This window comes from Pseudorca crassidens, chromosome 7 (assembly GCF_039906515.1).
Source record: "Pseudorca crassidens isolate mPseCra1 chromosome 7, mPseCra1.hap1, whole genome shotgun sequence".
In the NCBI taxonomy this organism is placed as follows: Eukaryota; Metazoa; Chordata; class Mammalia; order Artiodactyla; family Delphinidae; genus Pseudorca; species Pseudorca crassidens.
Genome location: NC_090302.1, coordinates 18,854,609 through 18,882,328, shown reverse-complemented (window position 1 = coordinate 18,882,328; position 27,720 = coordinate 18,854,609). Strand labels below are relative to the sequence as shown.

The 27,720-nt window shown below is 42.0% G+C and overlaps 1 long non-coding RNA gene across 2 annotated transcripts; it reads left to right on the top strand.

The window, feature by feature from the left end:
* The first annotated feature begins 2,515 nt into the window (after nt 1-2,515).
* LOC137227516 (uncharacterized) lies at nt 2,516-26,234 on the top strand. Of its 2 annotated transcripts, none has more exons than XR_010944887.1 (3): nt 2,516-3,238; nt 3,715-3,902; nt 4,892-7,536. It is a non-coding gene; the product is annotated as an uncharacterized lncRNA (long non-coding RNA). The 2 variants fall into 2 exon arrangements; XR_010944886.1 differs by lacking the exon at nt 4,892-7,536 and adding an exon at nt 25,774-26,234 and having other exon boundaries at nt 2,527-3,238.
* Nucleotides 26,235-27,720: the final 1,486 nt, after the last annotated feature.

The window sequence follows — 27,720 nt, the reverse complement described above, 5'->3', positions numbered from 1 at the left end:
GCCTTTATTATGTTGAGGTAGGTTCCCTCTATGCCCACTTTCTGGAGAGTTTTTATCATAAATTGGTGTTCAATTTTGTCAAAAGCTTTTTCTGCTTCTATTGAGATGATCATATGGTTTCTATTCTTCAATTTGTTAATATGGTGTATCACATTGATTGATTTGCATATACTGAAGAATCCTTGCATCCCTGGGATAAATCCCACTTGATCATGGTGTATGATCCTTTTAATGTGTTGTTGGATTCTGTTTGCTAGCATTTTGTTGAGGATTTTTGCATCTATATTCATGAGTGATATTGGTCTGTAATTTTCTTTTTTTATTGTATCTTTGTCTGGTTTTGGTATCAGGGTGATGGTGGCCTCATAGAGTGAATTTGGGAGTGTTCCTTCCTCTGCAATTTTCTGGAAGAGTTTGAGAAGGATGGGTGTTAGCTCTTCTCTAAATGTTTGATAGAATCCACCTGTGAAGCCATCTGGTCCTGGTCTTTTGTTTGTTGGAAGATTTTTAATCACAGTTTCAATTTCATTACTTGTGATTGGTCTGTTCATATTTTCTCTTTCTTCCTGGTTCAGTCTTGCAAGGTTATACCTTTCTAAGAATTTGTCCATTTCTTCCAGGTTGTCCATTTTATTGGCATAGAGTTGCTTGTAGTAGTCTCTTATGATGCCTTGTATTTCTGTGGTGTCTGTTGTAACTCCTTTTTCAAATTTTATTGATTTGAGTCCTCTCTCTTTTTTTCTTGATGAGTCTGGCTAATTTATCAATTTTGTTTATTTTCTCAAAGAACCAGCTTTTAGTTTTATGGATTTTTGATATTGTTTTCTTTGTTTCTATTTCATTTATTTCTGCTCTGATCTTTATGATTTCTTTCCTTCTGGTAACTTTGGGTTTGTTCGTTCTTCTTTCTCTAGTTCCTTTAGGTGTAAGGTTAGATTGTTTATTTGAGATTTTTTGAGATTTTTCTAGCTTTAAACTTCCCTCTTAGAACAGCTTTTGCTGCATCCCATAGGTTTTGGATCATCGTGTTTTCACTGTCATTTGTCTCTAGGTATTTCTTGATTTCCTCTTTGATTTCTTCAGTGATCTCTTGGTTATTTAGTAACGTATTGTTTAGCCTCCACGTGTTTGTGTTTTTTACGTTTTTTTCCCTGTAATTCATTTCTCTTCTCATAGCGTTGTGGTCAGGAAAGATGCTTGATATGATTTCAATTTTCTTAAATTTACTGAGGCTTGATTTGTGACCCAAGATGTGATCTATCCTGGGGAATGTTCTGTTCGCACTTGAGAAGAAAGTGTAATCTGCTATTTTTGGATGGAATGTCCTATAAATATCAGTTAAATCTATCTAGTCTATTGTGTCATTTAATGCTTCTGTTTCCTTATTTATTTTCACTTTGGATGATCTGTCCATTGGTGTAAGTGAGTTGTTAAAGTGCCCCACTATTATTGTGTTACTGTCGATTTCCTCTTTTATAGCTGTTAGCAGTTGCCTTATGTATAGTGGTGCTCCTATATTGGGTGCATATATATTTATAATTGTTATATCTTCTTCTTGGATTGATCCCTTGATCATTATGTACTGTCCTTCCTTGTCTCTTGTAACATTCTTTATTTTAAAGTCTATTTTATCTGATATGAGTATTGCTACTCCAGCTTTCTTTTGATTTCCATTTGCATGGAATATCTTTTTCCATCCCCTCACTTTCAGTCTGTATGTGTCCCTAGGTCTGAAGTGGGTCTCTTGTTGACAGCATATATATGGGTCTTGATTTTGTAACCATTCAGCAAGCCTGTGTCTTTTGGTTGGAGCATTTAATCCATTCACGTTTAAGGTAATTATCAATATGTATGTTCCTATGACCATTTTCTTAATTGTTTTGGGTTTGTTTTTGTAGGTCCTTTTCTTGCTTGTGTTTCCCAGTTAGAGAAGTTCCTATAGCAATTGTTGTAAAGCTGGTTTGGTGGTGCTGAATTCTCTTAGCTTTTGCTTATCTGTAAAGCTTTTGATTTCTCCATCGAACCTGAATGAGATCCTTGCCAGGTAGAGTAATCTTGGTTGTAGGTTCTTCCCTTTCATCACTCTAAGTATATCATGCCACTCCCTCTGACTTGTAGAGTTTCTGCTGAGAAATCAGCTGTTAACCTTATGGGCGTTCCCTTGTATGTTATTTGTTGTTTTTCCCTGCCTGCTTTCAATAATTTTTCTTTGCCTTTAATTTTTGCCAGTTTGATTACTATGTGTCTTGGCGTGTTTCTCCTTGGGTTTATCCTGTTTATCTCTGTGCGCCCTGGACTTGGGTGGCTCTTTCCTTCCCCATGTTAGGGAAGTTTTCGACTATAATCTCTTCAAATATTTTCTTGGGTCCTTTTTCTCTCTCTTCTCCTTCTGGGACCCCTATAATGCGAATGTTGTTGCGTTTAATGTTGTCCCACAGGTCTCTTAGGTTTTCTTCATTTGTTTTCATTCTTTTTTCTTTATTCTGTTCTGCAGCAGTGAATTCCACCATTCTGTCTTCCAGGTCACTTATCCGTTCTTCTTCCTCAGTTATTCTGCTATTGATTCCTTCTAGTGTAGTTTTCATTTCAGTTATTGTATTGTTCATCTCTGTTTGTTTGTTCTTTAATTCTTCTAGGTCTTTGTTAAACATTTCTTGCATCTTCTCGATCTTTGCCTCCATTCTTTTTCCAAGGTTCTGGATCATCTTCACTATCATTCTTCTGAATTCTTTTTCTGGAAGGTTGCCTATGTCCACTTCATTTAGTTGTTTTTCTGGGGTTTTATCTTGTTCCTTCGTCTGGTACATAGCCCTCTGCCTTTCCGTGTTGTTTATCTTTCTGTGAATGTGGTTTTTGTTCCACAGGCTGCAGGACTGTAGTTCTTGCTTCTGCTGTCTGCCCTCTGGTGGATGAGGCTATCTAAGAGGCTTGTGCAAGTTTCCTGATGGGAGGGACTGGTGGTGGGTAGAGCTGACTGTTGCTGTCTTGAGCAGAGCTCAGTAAAACTTTAATCCACTTGACTGCTGATGGCTGGGGCTGGGTTGCCTCCCTGTTGGTTGTTTGGCTTGAGGCGACCCAACACTGGAGCCTAACGGGGCTATTTGGTGGGGCTAACGGTGGACTCTGGGAGGGCTCACACCAAGGAGTACTTTCCAGAACTTCTGCTGCCAGTGTCCTTGTCTTCACAGTGAGCCACAGCCACCCCCCACCTCTTCAGGAGACCCTCCAACACTAGCAGGTAAGTCTGGTTCAGTCTCCCCTGGGGTCACTGCTCCTTCCCCTGGGTCCCGATGTGCACACTACTTTGTGTGTGCCCTCCAAGAGTGGAGTCTCTGTTTCCCCTAGTCCTGTCAGAGCCCTGCAATCAAATCCCGCTAGCCTTCAAAGTCTGATTCTCTAGGAATTCCTCCTCTTGTTCCTGGACCCCCAGGTTGGGAAGCCTGACGTGGGGCTCAGAACCTTCACTCCCGTGGGTGGACTTCTGTGGTATAAGTGTTCTCCAGTTTGTGAGTCACCCACCCAGCAGTTATGGGATTTGATTTTCTGTGATTTCCATCTCATTGTGGCTTCTCCTTTGTCTTTGGAGGTGGGTTATCTTTTTTGGTGATTTCCAGTGTCTTCCTGTCAATGACTGTTCAGCAGTGAGTTGTGATTCTGGCATTCTTGCAAGAGGGAGTGAGAGCACGTCCTTCTACTCAGCCATCTTGTTTCCAGGAATCCTGTCATTGAAATTCTTGCAAGGAGTCTGGTCGGAGCTGGTGCTGGTCCCCGTGCATGACCTCAGTCCAGCCAGCGGCCAGCGAGAGAGAAACACACTGCGGTTCCCAGGGCGGCCTCTGCTGAATGTCTGCAGCCTTTCCCGGAATTGCTCCTCCTGCTCAGCCTAGTGTACAAGGAATGAGGTGAGCGGGGCTGCAGGAGAGACTGTCCATACAAACAGCTTCTTTGTGTCTCTGTTATCTGGGGTTTTGCTAATGCAAAAGCCTCCCGCCTGCAGGAAGGGAGTTCTGTAAACTGGCAGGTGGGACCCTGCTACCATGGAGGAAAGGATTTTATTCCATCTTTGGTTAGGTCCAAGGTTGCCGAGGGGCTTGGTAATACACCTGGCTTAATGATAGTGTTTTAAACTATGTCATCACTTCATTGTATGAGGCAGATATGATTGGCCTCACTTTACAGAGGAAAAGAGAGAAAGCTGGGGTCCAGAGATGCTTGCTTGTGAGTTCCTTGTGGATTTCAGACTAGAATCCAAGTCTCCTGACTCTTGGGCCAGTCCTCTTTCCAATATGGGATCTTAAACATGGCAATAAGAGATGTAAAAATTCTTCTTCGAGGCTTGGATAAAGGTTTCAGACATGGGTTTTCACCTAAGTGCAGAGTCGATTCTAGTCTGATATTTTAAAGGCTTTGAAATGATCCATAGTTTATGAGTCTCCTTTCCCTGTGTTCTAAGTAGTAGATAAACGTTTTGACCTTGCTTACCTCAAATACAAGATCAAAACAAAAGATTGTGTGTGTTGATGCTTTGGGAGATGAGGAAATCCACACATATATAGGCAGAGAGGTTCAGTAATTAATCAAATCTTCAGAGCTCACAAGTTCACAGTATTGACCATTCACAACTTAGCCATAAACTCAGACATTTGAAAAGGCTCCTGAAAATGGGAATATACTTTTTCAAAAAGTTACAGCCCCCAAGCAACGTGCTTTACTGCCTAGAACAAGTCACAGTCTGTGGATTACCACAAGGAGCCCCAGTAAATATTTACAGATGGAATTTAATGAATGAAGGCACAAACCCTCTGGGTCTCCTGCTGGGGTTCATGAAATCTTATTAAACACACTTTTTAGCAAGCTTGGTTATTTGCTTTTTTTTTTCATCCCGCAGCAGATTAACTATAAGCGAATTGGAAAAGAAAGAGGAGCTGTTGTGAACAGTGAAAATGTCAATAGAAGGCTTGACAGCTTGAGAATAGAAGAGGAAAAATAAAAGCAAAGCAAAGAAACTTAGCTCCTCTACAATATAGCACTGGGTTGCTGAACCAACAAAAAGCTAGCTAAGTTTAAGATCATCAGAGATGTGCACAGACTATTTTAGATTGACTTTCAGCTATAATAATTTGCTTTAAACTGTTTTTGCAAACCCCCTTTGAAGAGGGGGTTAAGCATCAGTAATCATTTATTAGAAAGGCCTCTTTTGGGCTTCCCTGGTGGCGCAGTGGTTGAGAGTCTGCCTGCCGATGCTGGGGACACGGGTTCGTGCCCTGGTCCGGGAAGATCCCACATGCTGCGGAGCGGCTGGGCCCGTGAGCCATGGCCGCTGAGCCTGCGCCTCCGGAGCCTGTGCTCCGCAGACGCCGCAACAGTGAGAGGCCCGCGTACCGCAAAAAAAAAAAGAAAAGAAAAGAAAGGCCTCTTTCTATGAGAAGATACAGATGAGTTTACTCTGAGCATTTAACTGGGCTTCCCTGAAGGGTATGTGTACCCTTCGTGACCTAGAAGACCCGTGAATATAATCTCTCTGGCATACTTTACACCTTATGGTTCTTTTGTATTCTAGATAGTCTGGGGAGTTTGAAGTCAGGGGTAATGCAAAAACAAACAAACAAACAAACAAAACCCTCCCCAAAACCCTCCTTTTCGTCTTATCTCTGTAAGTCCATTATGGTGCAGCTGTCAGAAAGCGCTTACCCCAGAGATTTCCTTTATCACCAGCTCTTACAGTGAATGAAGTGGGTCGGCCATGATCTATTCTGGCTTCAAGATCTGGTCTTACATCTTTTTCCCCTTTTGTGACAAAATACAAAAAAACAAACTAGCAAACAAAAACAACAAAATAAAGGAACATACATTAACATACACACACACACACATATATGACACACACACACACACACACATGCATATATATGATAATGGTTGTTAGCAAGGAATGATGAGCAGATTGTCTGCAGAAAGCAAAAGACAGAAAAGGCTCTGTTTCCATGCTGAGCTTTCCTGATTCCTAAGTCCACAACCTGCATGAATTGTTCAGTCACTATCCACTTGGGATCAACGAAGAGGTAAATTCAATGTGCTGGCTCTAATCTTTCCCATGAATGAATGGATAAATGACACTCAAGTGGCTCACTGGGGGCCATAATAGATTTACTGTGCTAAGCCATAAGGGTTTCCTGGAGAGTAAAGCACAAGAAGCAACGGTTAATAATGTCAACAATGGACATAATGATGTAACAGTAATGTCAACAGAGGAAATAATAATGGCTACGATAGGTAAGAATTGCCTTTTGTTGGACATCTGGTGTTTCTCTGCAGTACTCTGAACACTTTACTTGGACTCTTGCAATTAATCCTCACAAGAACATGTTGAGAAAGAAGTCATTAACTGCACATTAGTGATCAGGAAACTGAGGTTCAAGGAAGTTAACTCAAAGCCCCAACTCACACAGCTAGTAAGTGACAGGGCTAGACTTGAACCCTAGCTTTACCTGTCTTCAAAATTCAGTCCTCCATCTCTCCCTCCTCCTCCCCCGTCTCTCTTCCTCCTCTGCCTTCTTCTCCATCTTCTTCTACTCTAACTCCATAGATAGCTAACTCTGTGGATATCCTCTTTGATCCATTACTTCCAATAGATTTTTCAGGAGTAAAATGATTCCAAAAGCAACATAAGTTTCTGAGCATCTACGTATTACAAGGCAACATGGCATAAAAACTCACAGTTTACAGAAATAATGGAGGAAAAGAGCACATATGTATTAAGTGCCTATGATGACTCAGGCCTTATAAATTTTATTATATTACCTCTTAATTTTCTCAACTATAATGTGTATTTTATCCCAATTTTACAAGCTAAGGGACTGAGGCCAAGAAATTTTAAAGAAGAAGCTTATCTAGAATCATACATTCAGTAGAAACTCTGACTTGACTAAATATTCACCAATCCAGGCAAGGTGTCTGGCTGGACCGAGATGTGTACAGCCATAATCAGCGCTCTGAACTTCCAGGACATCAGGGCTTGGAAAGCCCCTGTGCTCAGGTACCTGCCCAGACATTCTTGCACCATGTGGAGGGCACTTCGATGACAGCTATCAAATAGGTGAAGGAGTGCATTTGTTGACAGAACAGTTATATTTCTGTAAATAATAGGACAGCTGCTAAAAATGCACTATATAGTGATGTTTATTGTGTGTGCTTATAAAAATAATAGTGAAGAAGTAGTAGTGGAAAATAAAAATGTAAATATAATAAATAACATCATTAGTAAAATACTGTCATTGCCATATAATGGAACAAAATGCAGCTACTAAAATGATGAATTACACTGACATTTATTGACATAAAAAGATGTCTAAGATACAGTCCAGTTAAAAAGCACTTCAAAAACGATGTATCAGATGATGAATAAATCCATATTTCTGAAATAGAGACCCCACTCCCACCCTCAACATACACACGTCAGGGAACAAATGTATATAAACTCTGCAATTTTAACTGTGGTTGGCTTTCGACAGCGGAATAAAGGATAATCTTAATTTACTTCAAATTTTCCAGAATTTTCTTAATTTCATTTTGCAATAACAACTAGCATCTATTGAGGGTTCTAACTTAATTACATGTTTTTCATTATCAAAATAATCCTACTTTATAGATATGCAATTTGAAGCTTAGAGAGGCTCATAATTTGCCTAAGGAGTGGCAGAGCTGAGATTTAAGTAGATTTTCTGCTTCTACAAACCTATGCTCCTCAGTATTATTCTACACTACAATAAATGTATAACAATTTTGATATAAAGATGCAATTTAATTATAACAATAATTTAGAATTTTTGCTGTCCAGAAAATGGACGATTATCCCTGCATTCTGCACAGCATATTAAATTGTGTTTCAACTGTTTCATCATGTTAGGGCTCAGCCGTTCTTTATTTTCAGATCCCTCCCTTTCTTCATTTCTAATACATACTTAAAATAAATATTGTCTAATGTTTCCTTAACTCCTGAGAGAGATTGTTTCACAAGAACTATTTAGTCTCCAAGATGCCACGGAACCTTTAAGAAGAACATGAGGTTTTATGGTGGTGTGGTTGGTTATTCTTCGTAAAGGAATTCCTAGATTGCCAGGTGTCAAAACTCAAGGGGTTTAATCAGAAGTTCCCCTCAAAGCCACAGCCTTCAAGTGCATTTGGTGCTTTATAAGATATAGAGCTGCTCCTCTCAGACCCCACAGCCCTGTGGGATGCCCTACTGTGGTACTTAATGGCTGATAAAACCACTTGTCTTCTTGTTTAAAGGTCTCATTAGACTGAAGTCTGGGTCTGACTTATTAGACTGCTGCATCCTCAGAACCTAAACACTCATCTTCATAAGTCTGCTTGCTCACAGGGTCAGAATGCCCTCAAAACTCCCCCCAAGCCTCCTTAAATTTAGTTCCAAAATGTCAGTGATTGGTTTCTGCATTCTGTAGAGAAAGATGAAATCTACGGCTTAGCAGAGGCTCTTGGGTGAGCCTTTGTTGCCTTAGAGATGTCATTGCTCACTTCCTGTGCCAGGGAAAGTATAGAACCAAAGTGGTGATATGAAAGGTTTGTGCTCAGCCTAGACTAAGTTTCTCAAACAAACGTTGTGCATTGTAAGCAGGGTATATCTCTTGGGGATTATGATGTTAATTAATTTTATTTTTTCACTCTTTTGATGGGGTTATGAGACTGCAGGCTGAGGCCTTAGGTTCATAAAGAGGCAACTTAAGAAGAGAACTGTTTTTCATGGCATCACAAGAGAGGGATTAAATCATCTGCTAGGGAGAAAGATGACCATAGGGGATGCCCTGTAAAGAGAAATACTGTGCACTCGAGGAGAGAAACGTTTGGTACTCAGCTCTGGATTTCCTTTTTCTGCATTGTCATTCCCTTCAACCATCCTCAAGCTTGCAAAGTCTGATGAAGTTGAGCGCATCTCAGCTGGGCTTAAAGAAATAAAGTGAGATGGTTCTTTCCATACAAGGGTAGAACGAGTGCACGGTAGCAGAGAGAGAAGGTGGCAGAATGGAGGAGAAGTTGAGGGTACTGACCTAGAGTGAGAGACATGGCCCAACTAAGATAAATTTGTGGAACATATAACCACTTCCTAAGGATTCTCAGAAACACTTGAGAAACAGTCAAGTCTTCCTGTGTACACCATTGGGGCCTGGATGATGTCATTTGGATATGAAAGAGAAAGCTGCCCTAAGAATGGAGAGCTTGGGGACACTTGGTTTATTGTTGGTTTAGGAAATTTAAGTTTCCCATAAGATGAAGAGAACAGGGAAGATATTTGTCAAACATCTAATAACCACCAGTAACTGAATCTGTTATTATTCCCGAATCACTGTAGCTTTACAACAATGATTTGATTTTTTATTCCCAAACATATGATATAAGGTAGATGCTTCATACAGCTTAAATGTCTTTGAGAAAACATAGATTTTTTTTCTGAATCCGGATCTCCTGACAACTTCGTCAAAGCACAATGGAGCTCCAGCTTGGAAAAGTCAAAATCATGGTCAGAGAAAGGTCCTTGCAGGCCAGGCCCGGTTCTTGCACTGATTATAAAAATGACTAAACAATTTTCATACAATTCTAAGAACAAATCGCCAACATCCCGAGGAGACATTTCAACACATCATCAGCTTGGAAGCTAATACCGGAAATGTCAACTGGGAAAAAGTATTAGACTCATCTGATGGGCCAGCCATAGGCACACGTCTCTTAGGCTGATGTGGGTAAACCCAGGACCTGGAGGGTCAGGGGCAAATGAACAAGCCCACTCAGAATCTTCTTCCCCCTGAACATATGTGGTTACTGCTGTGCAAACTACCCCCCACATTCTGTCAAGAAGTTTTCTGTGACAAAGGCAAGGATCTGAATGGGAAAAGGAGGTAATTGATGGTCCATCTGATAGGATTTCCAGAGCAGAAGTTGAGGCCTCTGAGTACAGACTCTGTTTCCCTGACATCCTCTGTCACCCCGCTTTTGATTGAGAGAGGGATTAAATCATCTGCTAGGGAGAAAGATGACCATAAGGGATGCCCTGTAAAGAGAAATGCTGTGCACCAGGGAAAGCCATTTGCTTTCCCGGCATGTCTGCAAAACATCATCATCTCCGGGTGCCCAGCTCCTGAGTATACTGCCCATGAGTATGTGATCTGAACTGGTGTCTCCAATGTCCTAAACAACTAAGGCAGAGCACGGATCAAAGTCTTTAGGAAAAGAGGCCAGACCAGGGCTGAGGGGAAGTTTTTCCAGGAGGGAAAGGTAATCATTTCTCAAGACTTAATCTGATTGAGCCAATTAATATCATTTGCGTCTTGCATGACTTCTGTTGGTGGGGCTAGGCCAACTTGATATTTTGTTATGTTTTAGTGTTTACTTCTTCTAAATAAGACCATGACTATTCATATGACTGTTATGTATAAACTAAACAGAAGTGACTTTTAATGTGTATAATGACTAATCTCAGTTTTTAAGTAAAACACACGGAAAGATACATATTAAAGTTGAAACTTTAAACTCATTTGAACATTTGGAGTTTTGCTTTGCTTAGAAGGACAGAAATGTTCATTTTTTATTGTTAGTACTCTCATTCGACACACAAACAAATGAAGATTAGATGAGCCAAGGGCTTGAAATGGGGCGAAGCTGGGAGCTTTACAGCTTTACCTGAGGTAGAGGCAGTGTTTTGCAGTGAGAAGGAGTATTGGTAGCAAGTAGTGAGACAGATTTGGCCAGTGTGCTGGATGTGGAGATACAGTGGCCAGAAAAACATGTCTTTTGTCCTCAGCGTTGTCAGTCTCACTGTGGAGACCTCTTAGAAGCAGAAATTTATAGTAAAGTAATACGAGATGGTAAAAGCTGAAAGGGGAGAAGAATGAGGTGCTGGAGGCGCCTTATGAAGACCACCCTTTCCATCTGGGGGCAAAGTGATAGGCCAAGGAGCACGGACTATGACAACAGACTGTGAAGACAGGAAGAGTATTGTATCAAGCTTAAGTAGGTATTTAAGTGTGGCTGGGACACAGGGTACATGAGTGTAGGTGAGTTGTAGTATGGTTGCCATTGAGGGGTAAAGGTCAAGACAGAGTCAAGAGATTCTGGAAGGCCTTGGGCTCTAATGAATTTGGACTTTATTCTAGGACAATGGAGGGCCATCAATGACGCAATGAGATTTATTTCTTTGTGCATCCGTTCATTAAATATTCACCATCTAATACTTTTTATTTAATAAACATTTTTGAGCACAGACAGGCACAAACACAAAAATAAACAACAAACCCAAAAACCAGATGAAATATCCTGCCTTGAAGGAGAAGGTGGCAGTTTTAGACATAGTGGGCAGGGAAAGCGTCACTGAGAAGGTGGCACTTGGGCAAAGAGATGAAGGAGGATATCCAGGAGAAAAATGTTCTAGGTGAAGGGAAAAGCCAGGGCAAAGTTCTGGAGGCAAGAGAATGCCTGGTGTGTTTGAGAAACACCAAGCCAGCCCACTGGGCTGGAGTGTAGAAGTCAGAGATGGTGGACTTTCAGCTTCTGTGCTGAGTCAGGAGGGAGGCTGCCTGAGCAGAGGATTGTTCTGAGCAGAGACAGGAAGTGCCTGGCCTTCTGGCTGAAAAGGGGGGTTGCAATGGGTCAAGGGCAGAAGCAGAGAAACAAGTTAGGAGGCTAGTATAGTAACCTAGGAAGGAAAAATGGCAGACACTTGGACTGCTGTGGAGCAGTGGGTATGGTCAGAAACCCGACAAGGTTTGCTGACCATTGAAGGGGTGTGCAAGGACAGGTGACAAGTCCAGAGAATGAACTTATGTTTTCGGTCAAGCCCCTGGAAGGATGGGTTGCCTGAGTCCCATGGGGAAGACTGTGGAAGTGACATGGGGAACAGATACCGGGGGACGATCAGGAATTTCGTTTTCAATGTGTTCAGTTTGAAATATTGATTAGAAATGCAAGAGCAAAAACCAAATCAACAGATGCCAAAGTTCTGGGGGAAGGTATGATCCAGACACATAAGTTTGGGAGTTTTTAGTCTACAGAAGGTATTTAGAAATAGAAGAATGGATTAGAACACTGAGAACGTAGTGTCAAACATTGTTAGGCACTGAACATCCAGCGGTGAGAAGAATAAACCAATCCCTTGTCCTTGAAGACCTCACAATAAAACAAAATAAATAAATCAAACAATAGTATATATGAAACAATGGTTAAAACTGTATTAGAATGAATTCTGGATGCAGAGTAGAGAACAAAGTGGGAGGGAAGACCCAGCAGAGATTGTTCCACAGGCTGCTGTCATGATTCCCAGAGGATGTCTTGTCTTGAGTTTGGTGTTGGCAGTGGGAATGGAGAAAAGATTTGAGGGACACTTAGGAGGCTTAATCATCAGAATTGGGTAATCCTTTAGTTCCACCAAAATACCTGACTCAGAAGACACGAAAAGAGTTTTGCTCCTTAAAGAAAAAGTCTTGGCAGGGTGAGATTGTCACTCATTGGACTGACCTTAGGTGCAATACCTCCTCTGCTGTGTAACCCCTTTGTCAGCTTGGGTAGATTTTTAACTTTTCTGTTTTTCAGTTTCCTTACCTGAATGAGATAAAATAATGCTTCCTAATGTTCTTATGAGGATTAAAGGGGAAATTACACAGAGGCTCCTAGCAGGGTTGTTGTAGAGCACTTAGCAGATGGACAGGAGGAAACATTTCCTTTTCCTCTACTCATCTTAGGTTCACTGCCCGGGGGCCCAGCACATTAGACAGAAAAAAGACAGATTAACAAGAGAAAACCAAACAGAAGTGTATTAACATAGCAATCACACAAGCACACAGGAGTACTTACTTAGTGATGAGTAACTCAAAGAGATGATTGCATCTTGGGCTTATATAGCATCTTAGCAAAGAACAACAAAAATTGTGGAGAAGTGACAAAACAAGGGAAATGGCCTTTGAGCTTCTAAGGTTGGCAGATTTTAGGAAGGGAAATATATGGGGAGACTAACGATAGAGAAGGGTTCATTTTAGCAAAAGGTTTATTATGCAGACTCTTCTGTCGTGTCTGGGGTGAGAAGGGTCTAGAGTTGTCTGTTGTGATTAACTTGTGTCCCTCCTGGTAGACAGAAGAGAGGGGACATTTTATAAATTTACGGCCTGCTTTTAGGCAAATAGGGGGAAGTCAGAGAGCTTTCCTTCTCTCTGTTTCTTCTCAATTATCTTCAGCTCAAAATAACCAATATGTCAAAGCAGTATATTCTGCTATACCTTTCATGGCCGTTTAGAAGATATTACTTCTCTTTCTGTTGAGTTAAGAAGCTTAAAAAATCAATAAAATAAGATAAAAACAAAACTCACTAGATCATACAACTAAAAACATACATTGAAAGAAGAAATGGTTGTAGGCATGGCTGGATCCACAGTGATCAGCCCTCAGCTTGTCTTCCTGCCTCAGCCTGCTTGCAGATCTATTCATTTCATCATCACACAGACTTGACTTAATAATGTCAGAACCTGAGGTGGTAAAGCTGGACACTGAAAATATCCGGCTACAGCCTGTTAACTGTTTCATCATCAGATTGTCCCACCTCAAGTCCAGTATTTGTAAACTATCCCCCACCCATGTCCTTCTGATACTGAATTGGTACACTGATCGTCGGCAACCTAAGTAGAAAGAATGTCGCTTTCCCAATATCCTCAGCGAAATTTCCGGATATGACCCTTCTTGGCCCATCCTATGTACGGCACACTGCATCCTTGACTGTGAACAGGAGGATGGAATTCTCATCCAAGGGCGGGGATCAGCCTCACCCAAACCTCATAGAAAAAGGGTAAGGGAAGAGCAAGGAAGCAAAAACATAGGTCCTCCAGCTTGCCTTTTCTTATTGGGTTATACTCACAAATATCTCAGAGTTCCTGACCTTCAAGCCCCTGACTTATCTATCTAATAACCATGCTGAATTTCATGGTCAAACACTATAACCTGCAAACTCCTTGAAAACAGTAACCTTGGGTTTAGGGAAAACTTGCTAAGTGTATGGTCCGACTCCGTCCCACCACTTCCCCCCTCTGCCCAATGTACTCACTCCCTTTTCTTGGGCCTGCTCCACAGTTATCCATCAAAAACATTATGCAGTGAGAAACAAAACATACACTTCATTTCCACCCAGACTTTTAACAATTGAGGGCAAAACTACTGTTGTTAACTACAGGATAAATAAAGGGATTCCTAAGGCCATAGTGCAGAATGACAAATTAGCAAGAACACGGTGCTAGGACAGGAGGGAGCGTCCCACCCAGGCTGAATCACCAGCTCACTATTGGGAACAATTTATTTGATGCAAATGAAAAACCAAACATTTATAAATCACCTAAATAAGAAGCTTAGGGGGAGAGCTTCTGGGATTTGGACAAAAAAAAAAAATTGTTCTCCACGGGAGTTGGAGGATTGGCAATCTATCAGGACTTGGAGCATTCACACATCTGGTATGTGTTGCTGGGACACTTTGTCACTTTGTAAAGCCTTGATCAATTTAAGACTTCTGTTTATGGACCTTACGCTCTTACGGTTGGAAAGCCTTTTCTTAATGTCAGAAGGACATTCTGGAACTGTCAATTCTACTTCCAAAAGCAAAGCCCTGATCTGTCCTTCTCTGGCTATCTTAACGACCTTACTATAGCCCATTCTATTGCCTAGACAACTGCCTACAACAGTCATCTAAAACATTTTCCTGCCTCTATTTTTTTCAAGCCAACCTTTTATTTGAGAATAATGGTAGATTTAAGGAGCAGCTGCAAAATGCACACAGAGAGTTCCTGCAGATCCCTCGCCTCGTTCCCCTAATGCTGACGCCTTACATTAATGATATATTTGTCAGAACTAAGAAACTAATACTGATACGTTATTCTTAACTGAACTGCAGATTTTGTTCAGATTTGACCGATTTTTACACTAACGTCTTCTTTTCTGTTCCAGAACCCAACCCACTACACCACATTGCATTTAGTCGTCACATTTCCTTAGTCCCCTCTGACCTGTGACAGTGTCTTTGTCTTTTCTTACTTTTCATGCCTTGACAATTTTTGTTTTGTTTTGTTTTGTTTTTGCGGTACGCGGGCCTCTCACTGCTGTGGCCTCTCCCGTTGCGGAGCACAGGCTCTGGACGCGCAGGCTCAGTGGCCATGGCTCACGGGCCCAGCCGCTCCGCGGCATGTAGGATCTTCCCGGACCGGGGCACGAACCCGCGTCCCCTGCATTGGCAGGCGGACTCTCAACCACTGCGCCACCAGGGAAGCCCCACGCCTTGACAATTTTGAGGAGTACGTGAGGGAAGCTATTTTGTAGAATGTCCTTCGAGTTTGTCTGATGTTTGCTGCATGATTAGATGAAGTGTATGGATTTGGGGGAAGAATTCCACAGAGGTGAAGTTCCTCTTTATCACATTGTATCAGGAGGTATTTATTGTCAGCAGGGCCTATTGCTGGTGCCTTAGTCCCCTTAGGCTTCTGTAACAAAATACCAGAGACTGGGTAGCTTATAAACAACAGAAATTCCTCTCTCACAGCTCTGGAGGATGGAAGTCCAAGTTCAGGGTGCCGGCAAATTCAGCATATGGAACGAAGCTTTGCTTAACTATAAAGCCATAAATAAAAGCACGAGATATGCCCCAGGTCATTAAATGAAGAAATGAAGTCTGCATTCTGCTGGCCGAGTTCAGCAAGATAACAGTCCTTAGGATCAAGGACAGGAATTTAAGGGAAAGATGACGTTCCAAAGTAGGAGACCCTCATTACACGGAAAGCTGAGATGATTCAACATATTTTAGTATATGTTACCACCCTTCTGCTGATTCGAATAAGCACTGTGACAGTCCCAGTTTGACCTCATAGGGTCAAATACTCTCCTGCCCAATACAAAGGAGGAGCTAGTGATGTAAGCCTGACATCTACTCAAAGAATGAGAAAAAAGCCAGTCTTTTCCCCTCCCCCACTTTCCTTTGATTATAAAAAGGTAGGCCACTTAATTCTCAGGGCAGAGCCCCCTCACCTGCACGCTTGTATCCCTCGCAAGCATCCTGTATTAATAAATCTACTTCTTGCCTATCACTTTGCCTCTCGCTGAATTCCTTCTGCGCTGAGACACAAAGAACCTGAGCCTCAGTAAGTCCAGACACCAGTTGAGTGATTCTAATTCAAAGACGGTGGGTTCAAGTCCCAGTCTGAAGTGCACGGTTTCAGCTCCATTCTACCTCTGTGAGACAGGATTCAGAAAGCTAGAAACCCCTGAAAACATAATATGGGAAATCAAAAGGTGCTGGGTAGCAAGAAAATAAGAAAAAGGTCCCATTCACTAACGTGCGACTGATTCTCAATAAATATCTGTCAAAGGAAGGGAGGATTATAGGATTTCCAGGCTTAGCAAATAAAAATATAAAATGCTTAGTCCAATTTGAATTTCAGATGAACAATGAATGAGTTTTAAAAATAAGTATGTCTCATGCAATATTTGGGACACAGTTATACTAGAAATTTATTTGTTGTTTACCTGAAGTTCAAATTTAACTGGGTGTTTGGTATTTTATCTTGCAACCCCGAGGAAGAAAGATGAAGGGAAGGAGGGAGGAAGGAAGGCAGAGAGGGAGGGAGGGAGGGAAGAAGATATGAATCAGGCTACCTTAGGTTCATGCAGTTAGATTTTTGGTTCATCTGACTCCAGATTTACCAAGAGAACATCTGTCTATAATTTGACGTTTCATGAGAAACTAGCCACTAGGAAAGAATAAACTGGTCAGACTGCCTGGAATTTCTCACTGTTAACTGACAAATTAGCTTTTGACTCAGATGTGGCATACTCTGTAGCTTGGTACAGGAAAGGAATGTACTGACTTCAAGGACAGTCATATTCCTGTCCATGTGACAGATTTTGCAATATAAATTAATAAATTAAAACTCCAATTTTATGTCCCATTCCCGAGAGTTCAATTACTGCTATGCCAATCTTGAGAGATAAATCTGCTCCCCTGGGTGTGCTCAGGGTGGGGATTGCAAGGCTCTATTATGATGTTCCCATGTTTTATTTCTTAAACTGAATGGTAAGTATATGGTGTTACTTATTTTATTCTTTGCAACGTTTTGTACATCAAAATATGTTATAAGGTATTTTCAAACAAAATGAAATAAAAGCCAGAGCGGTTTAATGGAAGAAGGATGGATTTGCTTTGAGAAGATATTTGATTGAGCCCAGATTAGCCACTATTTTATTTCCTTCTATTTTATACTCCAGCAACATTGAGTTAATCAGGGGGTTTTTAGTGCCATCTCATGCTGTGCTCTTTCTTTTACATTTCCATGCCTTATGCTTTGCCTTTTGTCTTGGAAAGCCTTCCTTTATTCTTTCTTCCAGCCTCTCCCACTCCCTTTTTTAAAGAAAACCCATAATCATCATACAGGGCAATTCAGGAATTTCTTTCCTACTGGCAGCTCTCTCTGCCGCCCAACCCCTCCGCTCACTGCAGGAGGGTCTCCTTTTGCCACTGCCTTATTTCTCTATCTCCCAATCAATGTTAGGTTCTCTGTTGCCTCCACCACATTGTGCTATGATTATCTTTTTACAGGTCTGTCTTGCCACCAATCGGAATCTTCTCAAGAGAAGAACTGAGCTTTATTCATTCCTCTACTCCCTGAAACTAGCAACACGACTAACCCATGTTTACCCATCTGAACTGACCATAGGAAATGCCTATCTGTGAGCCTTAGTTCCCGCCATTATACAGTTGCTACATAAACACACACACACACACACACCAGCAAGTACACTTTCAGCCACATATTAGCTGCTTAGAGCAAAGCTCACTTCTCTATATTCTCAAAGCATCAACTTCCTAATCCAACTTCCTTCTTTTAACAGTGAGAAAACTAAGGCCCAGAGAGGGAGAGTAACCTGCACAGTATCACATAAGAGTGGGGCAGCTGATTCATAGCGAGAACCCAGGTGTCTTACAGTGGTGCCTGTTGCTACGGGATGATAAGCGGGTTGTCCAACTTCCCAGCTTCCCTAACTCTTTAGAGAATTTAGGTGGAAGCGACTCTCCCTAGCACAGCCCCATAGCCAACCCAGGCCTCGAAAGAGCAGCCTGTGGAAGTGTCCATGGTCCCATGGCCATATTAATGCAGCATTTTCACACTTCCCAGAGCCTGGCTCAACCCAGCGGTCCTGCTTTGTTTTGGTCAAAAGTCTCACTGGCAGACACAGTAAGTAACATCTGTGGACTCTTTGATAGAGCCTAGTTAGCCTTGACTATCAGCGGCATTGACTGAGGCTGTCCTTTCCATATTCTGCTGACCTGAGGTCATTTGGTGTGAATGGAAACAGAGGAGCTGGCGCCCCAGAATTGCTTGCAAAACAAGTTACTCTTTTTTCAAGCTGTGGATTCCATTAACTAACTGGAATGGTCTTCATGTATTTGGCATCAGATGTAGGCTTGCCCTCCCCTTGCCGCTTCAACATTTTGGAGGTAAGAATGCTCTACAGTCAGCGATTTCCAGGGCCAACCCGGAAGGAACATTCTGGCATGGATTTCCCAGACGGGTTGTCCTCTGGTTTGGAAAGTGTCATCCTATTTATCGCCAGTCCCCATTGCTGTGCTTTAAGGGCCATAAGCATGACCGTTAATCACTCCTTCCTTCCTTCTTTCTCGGTTTTATACGGCAAGTCTAGAATAGCTCCATTTGGTTCCAGGTGGATTAGAATATGAACATTCTCAAAGCTGCAAGGGCCTTTGGCCTTCACCTGGGAGAATCCTTCATCCTTACAAATGGAGAAACAAGACAAAGAGGGAAGAGCTTTTTTTTTTTTTTTTGCGGTATGCAGGCCTCTCACGGCTGTGGCCTCTCCCGTTGAGGAGCACAGGCTCCGGACGCACAGGCTCAGCGGCCATGGCTGACGGGCCCAGCCGCTCTGCGGCATGTGGGATCCTCCCGGACCAGGGCACGAACCCGTGTCCCCTGCATCGGCAGGCGGACTCTCAACTACTGCGCCACCAGGGAAGCCCGAGGGAAGAGCTTTGACTAAACGCCCACAATATTAGAACTGGGACTCAATCTAGTTTCCCTGGCTTCCCATTCAGGACTCAGAACTTCAAGGAATTCTCAAACAACAAACAAACAAACAAATAAACAAACAAAGTCCTCAAACACTGAGAGTATTTATCTGAAATTTCCTACCAGTTTGTTCTTTCAGATGCTGTCCTACTCTCTCGCTTGCTTTCTCTTTGTTTATCCGTTTATTTATTCCTAGTTTTTCATCTTTGTTTCCTTTGCCTAAATTTTTTTCTACTCCCTTCAATTTGTCCTAGCTCAGGGAACTTCCATGAAGTAAATGGAAGGGAGGGAGTTTGAGTTGTTGGTCTTGATTCTTCAATCCCCTATTAAACCGTATTAACTATCAACACCCTTGCTATGGCCTCACTGTAGCTGGAATATATACTCCACTGTGTGACTTTGGGCCCTTGGTTTGTCGTCAACATGACATGACAGGCTATCTTCTGCTTCTGTCATCACCATAAGCACATGGCCTGGTATGTACCGTCCCTTTAGCCTAGGCTGCAGAATGAGACAGAAAGAATAGACCTGACCCAGACCTACAGCTGGAAGCTAAACCCAGCAGAGCCCAGCGAAACCTACTGAAGTCACAAGGTGTGCCTGCAAACCTCTTAGAAGAGCTTCTGCCTCAGAAGGGAAGAGTGGTACCAAGTATACATATGAAATAGCCTTGCCCTAGGACAAAATAGGTTTCAACATTTATTCATTCAGTCATTCATTCAGTCATTCAACAAATAATCACTGAGCACCAACTATGACCTCATCTACTCTCTGAAACTATACATCATGAAAACTATTTTTCCATGAATGCATATTTCTGAGGAAAGGGTTTATGGCTTTCCAGAGCTACTTCTATTTGTCCTTAACCTCAACCACATGAGTACAGGCCCCTGGTAATAAGGGTTCACTTGGGGCTTGATTCACTTGCCACAGAAGGTCAGTATCGAATAGTCCTATTGTATGGCTGCTCACCTGTGAGTACAGACTAAAGAAAAAAGTTTGCTCAAATAATTTGAGTTTTACTAGAAGAGTTGACCACAAAGGTTGAATGTTAATTTGCTAATTACTAAATGAGTGCATCAGTCATTTGGGATGATCACCTATGCTATTTGCAGTTGACTCTCACCATATAACTTGTACCCTAAAATTGTAATAAAAATACTGAATGTTTGTAAACACCATGTTAAATGTTAAGTATCACCCTGATAATTTTGTAGGTTGGGCTCCTGTATGTCTGTCCGTTAGCACCTTAACATTTTTAACTATTTTCTCCTGTTGCACTAGTCCAAGTCCCCACTGGTTCCTTTATGGTTGACTTACTATTTTTCTTTCTTGTATAATATGATTTTAAGATCCTTTACTATTCTGATCTCTCTTCTCTACATTTCCTAGTTGGTCCCTGATTCTCTTAAATAGATTATTGAAAACTGACCAGACTCGAAATGTAACCAAATACTTACCTCCTGCTGGGGACTGAATTACATCCAGAATACCTATGTTGAAGCCCTAACCCCTTATTGTGATGGTATGTGGAGATGTGACCTTTGGGAGGCGATTAGATTTCGAGCTCATGAAGGTGAGGCTTGATGATGGGCTTGGTGCCCTTATAAGAAGAAACACCAGAGAGCTTGTTCATTCTCTCTCTCCACCGTGTGGTAACACAGCAAGAAGGCAGCCATCTTCAAGTCAGAAAGAGATCTCTCACCAGAAACTGACCATGATGGTACCCTGATCTCAGATTTCCAGCCTCCAGAACTCTAAGAGAATAAATTTCTGTTGCTTAAACCACCCATGGCAGCCTGGGCAAACCAAGACACCTCCCTCCCTGCTCCCCGCACAGTGTCTAGCATGGTGCTTGTCATCCATGGTGTGACTGATGGACTGGACCAGGGGATGCCAGCCTTAGGAGACCAACCTTGGTTTGCCCAGAATGGACACATGCTGATGAACCCAGCAGGTCCCCAAATTCACACCAAACTTTTCCACTGCCGGTCTGGATTTCTGGGCTCCCAGTGCCGGCCTCTCCACGCTAGCCTCTGGGGAGCCAATGCTTCTTGCGGAAGATACCACATGCATGAATAATATGACGAGTGTCTGAGTTGGCAGCGAGGGGTGGCAGAACTTTCCTAGGGATGAAGCCAAGGCTGGCAGATTTCCCACCTCCATTCAGCTCCTGGAAGCCCAGCAAATTCACGTGGCCATGTCTGCTGCTGAGGACTCACTGGTGGGAAGATTTAGAGACGGCTGGGATAATGTGCTTTTCTGCAGCCTCTGGGCAACCTGCACAGTCCAGTCACCCTTAGGTCTCCTTCACGGAGCACTGGTGATCACCTGCTGTCACCACACTTGCCCTATAGATGCCTCGTGCTGCTCACGAGAACAGGTGGGAGGCACGAACTAGTCAATTCAATTCCTTTACCTTTAAAATGGTCATTTATTTGTGGTAATAAAAATATTGCTTAAGATCGTCATGACCATCAAATGAAGTAAAAAGTTCACACATAGAGGCCAGATAGTCAGAGCTGCCATCACCGGTCACTGTTCTCAGAACCATCAGTATACAGTTTCTTATAAAGCTGGGAACACCCTGAGGTAGACTGTGTTATGTTATTTTACAGCTGAGGAAACTGAGGTTTGGGGAATTTATTGACCTGCATGAGTTCACAAAGCCAGTGAGTATGAAATTTCTTTCTCAGTGCTTGGTATATAGAGAGCACTTAATTTGTACTTACTGAATGAAGTATCAGATTTGTGTTTTTAATTCAGGCTGACATCGAAGTCCATGTCACCAACCCCTGTGCTGGTACTGTTTAAACTGTAGAATGCTGTTACCCCTGTGAGGAACTGTTTCCCTTTGGTCATCAGTTCTGATCCCCAAACTGATTGCCCTGTGAGTGGGATCCCAACAGACCTCCTGGGCCTTACATCCTGTCCATTACATCTTTTGTGGGCTACAGATCCAGGACAGCTTTCTATGTGGGCCAGAAATAAAAGGAATGTTAGCACCGACACTATTCTTGAAGATATTATGTGCCAGAGGAGGGAGGGGAAGAAGGAAAATGACATTCAAAGAGAATATGTAGTAATAGCTACTCACTTTTTTTGTTGTTTGTTTAATTAATTAATTAACATCTTTATTGGAGTATAATTGCTCTACAATGGTGTGTTAGTTTCTGCTGTATAACAAAGTGAATCAGCTATACATATACATATATCCCCATATCTCCTCCCTCTTGCCTCTCCCTCCTGCCACTCACTTATTGAATGTTGATCTGTGACACATACTTTGTTAAGCATTTTATGTATCTATCATTTTCTCCTCCTCATGAAGTAGGGACTCTTTCTAGCTCTCTTTTGTAGAAGAGGAATCTGAGGATATTAATTTAATTGTTCCATGCAACTCTCTTTTTCCACGGTGAAAACAATCATGATTAATCCACATTCTCTGACTTGAAGGTCAAAACTTAGCAAAGTCACTAGCATGATACAGAGGCCTGTGTCAGGGAGATCCTGACGCAGATCCTTTCTCCGTCAGGGAGTCCAGATGAATCAGACACAGGGGATAGCTCTTTGATTCTCAGTTTACTCACATGTAAAATAGCAATTCTTATCATACAATAATAAGATGTGAGGTAGCCGTAGAGATTAAATCAGAAATGCCTGTACAGTACAATTTGCCTGGCACAAATTAAACACTTAATAAACATTCGCTGTCAACATTATCATGAACATGTAACAGAAAAGAACAAAAACAAAACCAAACTAAGGCAGCAGATTCAAAGTGCAGAAGAGGATTTCAGACCCTTTCACAGTTTCCAGGGTTCCCTCACGTGCAGGATTTCACCCATGTGGCTCCCTCTCCAACCCTGCGAGAGCCCTGACTCCTCCTCGTGAGATGCAGTCATTTAATGATCATCTAGTTCTCCTGAGTGTTAAGTGACAGTCAGCACTCAAACTCTGGTCAGCCAGTGTTCTGTCAGCTCCTACAATGTGTCAGTGAATGAGTTGCCTGGATGGAGTGGAAGGGTTATTCAGGGAACATTCCTTAGAAGAGAGGACAGTGAGTCCCAATGACCGCACCTGCCACAGGTATGTCCTGGTTGGTGGGACGGCTAGGCAGTTCTCCACTTTAGGCACAAGTGAGAATGGCTAGCCCAGAAGGAGTGTCTTTTTTACTCCATTCCACTGCAGAAGAAAAACAAGTGTTTCCAAATAAATCGTTTTTCTTTATTGACTCTTTAAGTACTGCATATCCTGCTCTGAAACACTGAGAATCACCACCATGGAATGGTAAGAAGACAGACTTTGGAATCAGAAGGATGTGGTTTCTAACACCAGCTCTGACAGTTGTCAGCTGCATGACTTTGGACAAGCCATTAAGCCCCAAGCCTTTGTCTCTTCATCTGTGAAATGGGGACAGTAATACCTACTTGTATGATTGTTGAGAGGATTAATTATATAATGTATTCAAGGTGCCTAGATCACAGTGGACCCTTAGAAAAAGTCACAATTTTTCGTCATTACCTTTTCATTAGTAAATAAATTGTAGTTACAAAAAGAACTGGCTTTCTAGATCCTGTGATCGTCACACATGGTGCCTTATGATTCTAATACCAGAGACTGCCAAGCAGTTAGCCTGACTCACAGCTTCAAAAGGAAAGCTGTGTTTGGTGGTAGGAGGGGAGAGCAGCTCACTCTCCAGGCAGACAAACATGTGGTCAGTTGACATGTGTGTCAGAGGGAAGACAGAACAGTAAAGAGAAATCTTCAGATCTCTAGAATAGGTAAGAGTAGTCTGGGAGGTAAGCCAGCCCATGGGCAACTGAGGATTGTTTCTGGAGCACGACATTTGTTCCAGCTGTTTGGGCTTTGTCCGTACAGTGCATTGCTGGAGGTGTGTCTTGCTATCGCATTGGATAGGTGGGATTGAAAATGTCATGTCACCTATGGTGACTCAGAACAGTCTGGTTCCTTCATCTTCTCATATCTATGCTCTGGACAGTAGACTTCAGATCTGGTCACACTGCTGAACAGAGCTCTGGAGTTTAACAGGACGTTTATACCACCTGAAGTCATCCAGCTGAAAAGCCACCCCAAAGGCTGAAATTCAGTGGGAGATACACTAGGAAAAAGGCAATTACAACAGACTGTTGACAGTGTCATATTAGGGAAAGTGTAAGCTGCTGTAGGAGCTGATAGGAGCGCTACCTAGTGCAGTATTGGTGATCAAGGCACTATCAATTTACCCACAGGAAGTGACCTTTTTGAAAAAATAACCAAATGGAGGTAGTGAAGGGGGAAGGTAGGGTTGGAGACAACAGCCTTGGATAAAGAAACAGCATGTTCAGAGCATAGAGGTGGAAGAGAGTATAGCACATTGAAAGATCATTCGTGGCTGGAATATAGAGTGGTTGGTGGGAAAATGGCAAGAGAGGAGAATGAAAAGGGAAAAAAGTTCTCATAAACCATGCAAGGAGATTGGACTGCATCCCTGGGGTGCTGGGAAGCATCTAAAGTGTTAAGCAGGGGCATGCCAGAATCACATCTTATAGGAAGTAATACAGAAGGTGAACTGGAGGTGAGACGTGATGGTGATGGTGATGATGATGACAAGGATGAAGAAGGAGAGGAGAACCACCACCATCAACACCACCACCACCACCAACGTGGAATATGTGGCCAAGCATTCAAGAGCCACGCTCCCCTCCTTGTGGCCTCAGACGGCTCTACTCAATGCAAAGAATAGGGTCAGCACATGAAAGGAATTTGATAAATAAACACTGAATTATACATTTGATTTCATAGCTCTCCCTGTGGTGGCTGGCATATGACTCTCAGAATGTGGCATTAGATGGGTGACTGATCTAAAAGAAAAATTATCAAATAAATTCATGTATTATTGTTGAAAACCACAGAATAAGTTGTGGTTTTATGTTTCACAAAATGATTTACAAGAGTACGTTTAACCAAAGATGACTGCATTCTATCCCCATCTAATGGACCTCATTGCAGGCATCGAAGGGTAGGGCAGTAAAGGGAATTGTGTATTATTTTGTACAACTGATGTATTTTTATTAAAGAGATGGGGAAACCAGTGCAGAGAAAGAGGAGGGTCCTGCTCATGACTATAAAGCAAATTAATGAAAAAAATAGTAGTAGCGTCTTCTGAATTACAGCCTTCTATTCTTTCAGTTGTATCTGTGACTTTACCATTTACAAATTTAAGATCAGGTAAATAAACATAATCATCTTTCCATAGGGTAATACGCCTTAAGGTGTGTTCACCAGGATGCAGTACTGGTAAATGGTAGTAGCTGGTGTGTGTGTGTGTGTGTGTGTGTGTGTGTGTGTGTGTGTGTGTGTGGTAGGGGGAGTTCTAGTTTCACATATGTTCAGAAATGATGGTGAAAACAAAGCTAAGTATATTTCTTTATTATGGATATTTAAGAGATTTTAGTAAACTAGTACACCTTTTGAAATCCTAAGAGGAAGATTTCATCAGCCTACGGGGTTCAACGTCAGATTGACATGTTGTTTTTCATAAATTATGCTCATCATATTGACTTATTTAACACCTTCAGGACTGACATTATAATTCTATATTATATGAAAGGCTTTTATATGCTTTTCCAATTACATATTTAATTTAAGTGTGTCTTTCTAGAAGTTAATCGGCATCGCTTGGAATTCAACTGGAAGACTTTGACAGATAAACCATTTCAATGACTAAATAAATCACATCAACTTCTCCCAGCTTTCAACATTTTATGATCTACTACTTCAGGAGTCTGGCAACGTCTACCACCTTAAATTGGATTTCTTGTCATTTGACTGTCAAAATTCTGCCTTCATAAAAATGTTCATGTCAATGCAACATGAAAATGTAATCTTTTATAAGCAACAATTGAGGACTCAAGTTAAATCTAGCCACAAGAGGTACAACAAATGCAGATAAGCCGACTGAAGTGGTCACCAGATGAAAGGTCTCATCCATGCACAGCTAAGACTGTCCAATCAAGGCCTAGTTGCTAACAAATATCCTTTGACATTGTGTAACACGTAACATGCAGCCTAATTTCAGAGACGTTAAAATCAGGGCTGGGGGGCTTCCCTGGTGGCGCAGTGGTTGAGAGTCCGCCTGCCGATGCAGGGGACGCGGGTTCGTGCCCCGGTACGGGAAGATCCCACGTGCCGCTGAGCAGCTGGGCCCGTGAGCCATGGCCGCTGAGCCTGCGCGTCTGGAGCCTGTGCTCCGCAACGGGAGAGGCCACAACAGTGAGAGGCCCGCGTACCGCAAAAAAAATAAAATAAAATCAGGGCTGGGTATGTGTTAGAATTAACTGAATATTATGCAGCTGTTTTATAGACCATGCTTTGGGAAATGCTGTTTCCCAAGAACAAGGAACAAAGTGCCCCAGAATCTTGCCAAGCTCTTACCACCCTCTAACCACTCCAACTAGAGATTCACAGATGTCTTAGTCCATTCACGCTGTATAACAAATTACCATCTACCAGGTGGCTTATCAATAACAGAAACTTATTTCTCACATTTCTGGAGCCTGGGAAGTCCAAGATCAAGGTGCCAACAGATTCCTTACATGGTGGGAGCCCAATTCCTGATTCATAGAGGGCCGTCTTCTTCCTGTGTCCTCACGTGGTTAAAGAGGGAGCGATCTTTCTGGGGTCTCTTTTATAAGGTCACTAATTCCATTAATGAGAGCTGAACCATCCTGACCTATTCATCTTCCCAAGGCCCCACTTCCTAATACCATTACATTGGGGGTTAGGATTTCAAATGATGAATTTTGGGGGAACACAAACATTCACTCAACAGTAACAGATATTCAGATAAATCTTCAGGTTATTTCTCAAAGGCATTATTATATCCACACAACCATAATCTCATCTTTTCTATAAGGACTCAAACTATTTCCAGTTTTAAATCAATGAAAATTTCTTGAGATTTTAAGATTTCTGATACGCAAAAATGTATGAGCTGAAAAATGTAGACGATAAGTGAGAATGCATGTTCCAGTATTGAAAGTAATATACAAATCTATCTTTATCCTTAAAACTTATTTCCCTTTTTCATTTTTTAAATCTTTTACTCATTTTCCCCACAGTTTTATTTTCCTTTTTGCCAAGTTAACACATCTGAATGACATTTTAAAGCCTGTCAAAGAGTAAAAACTAAAACATATGATCTTAATTAAGTTTGAGTGAGTGTTTTGCCAATTCAAAGTTGTAGTTAAAAAGTACTTTATTTTAGAGAGAGAGAGTGGAAGTTTACAGATCTACTCTATTCTTTTTTTTTTTAATTAATTTATTTTTTTTGGCTGTGTTGGGTCTACATTGCTGCGTGCGAGCTTTCTCTAGTTGCAGAGAGCGGGGGCTACTCTTCATTGCAGTACGTGGGCTTCTCACTGCGGTGGCTTCTCTTGTCGGGGAGCATGGGCTCTAGGCGCGGGCTTCAGTAGTTGTGGCTCGTGGGCTCTAGAGCACAGGCTCGGTAGTTGTGGCACATCAGGCTTAGTTGATCCGCGGCTTGTATGATCGTCCCAGACCAGGGCTTGAACCCGTGTCCCCTGCATTGGCAGGCAGACTCTCAACC